Raw genomic sequence first — 1,519 nt, forward strand, 5'->3', positions numbered from 1 at the left:
CATACTGGGCTCCAGCGATCCTTCCGCCTCAGCCTTCCAAGTAGCCGGAATTACAGGCATGCGCTACCACACTCGGCTGATTTTTTGATTTATTGTAGAGATGAGGTCTTGCTGCCCAGGCGGGTCTCGAACCCTCGGGCTCAGGCAATTCACTCACCTCTGCCTCCCAAAGGCGCGGGATTACAAGGTGAGCTACCGAGCCCGGCTAGGAGCAGCATTTGTGAACACACATGTTCTTTCTTTGCAGTCTTCAGGTGCTTTGTCTTTTTTCTTTTCTTTTTCTAGGATGATTCTGACAGTGCCGACGCAACAAGTACTTAACATTCTGTGGCAGCAGAGCTGCAGAGGAGGCTATGGCTATCTTCCAGTTGCTCTGAAAAGCTAGAACCTGGGCCTTTGTCAGCTTTTTGGTTGTGCACCAAGGTTTCCTAGGATCTCTGAACTTTTCTGGAAGCTCTTTATTAAAGTTCCCCTTCATGCTTATGTCTGCCTCCTAGGAACTTGACTATGGTGCTGCATCAGATGCAAGATGAGGGAGGAGTAGATTGATAGGGCTTCTGACTTCCTGCTGATTGATTTATAATCTCTGTGTTTGGGCCACTTGATTTGAGCAGTGTGTGTATGTGGCCAGCAAAAGCCAAAGAAAAAACATATAAATTGTAACAGATCTCTAGTATGTGCTGTATAGGGCAGAGCAAAAGCCAAAGAAACAGCCTACATTGTAATAAATCTATGAAAACTGTTCTCTGTCTGTTTCCTTCTTCCTCCTGGTGGCAAGCCTCTTCTCCCTATAGAGTTCCTGTCAAGGAGGGGGGTTAAGTGTCAGAGATCCTGATCCTCATTGTTGAGATCAGAATAAGAAAGATGTTGGGGACAGGCTTGTAAACAAACTGGGGGACTTCCTCTTGCCCAAATCTGTGCTGATTTCTTTCTTTCCTTTTTTTTTTTTTTTGAGTTGGAGTCTCACTCTGTCACCCAGACTGGAGTGCAGTGGCATGCTCCCGGCCACTGCAGCTTCTACCTGCTGGGTTCTGGTGATCCGTCTGCCTCAGCCTTCCAAGCAGCTGGAACTACAGGGGTGCACTACCACGCCTGGCTAATTTTTTGATTTTATTGTAGAGATGAGGTCTCGCCAAATTGCCCAGGAAGGTCTCGAACCCGCGGGCTCAGGCAATCCACTCACCTCAGCCTCCCAAAGTGCTGGGATTACAGGCTGAGCCACCGTGCCCGGCTTGTGCTCTGATTTCTTAGAGCTGATACCATCATGTCTAGAATCAACTGAGAGGACAACAATAGATTTAGGTTAAGAGCATGCTATTGAGAGACCCAAGAAACCAAGAAACTTATTTGCTGTAAAAGTAGTGTTTAGTTCACTATATTTCATATATCCCCACCTCATGTTTACTATATATTTTGTGTATTCCTACCTCATGTATTTTATGAAATCTTAGTACTTTAAATCCTACCTCAGACCCCGTAGAATTAGCATATGTCGGGATTTAAGCAGTGTTTGTATTTA

This window comes from Carlito syrichta, unplaced genomic scaffold, assembly GCF_000164805.1.
Source record: "Carlito syrichta isolate Samal-C Ts95f unplaced genomic scaffold, Tarsius_syrichta-2.0.1 Scaffold136025, whole genome shotgun sequence".
NCBI classification, from domain to species: Eukaryota; Metazoa; Chordata; class Mammalia; order Primates; family Tarsiidae; genus Carlito; species Carlito syrichta.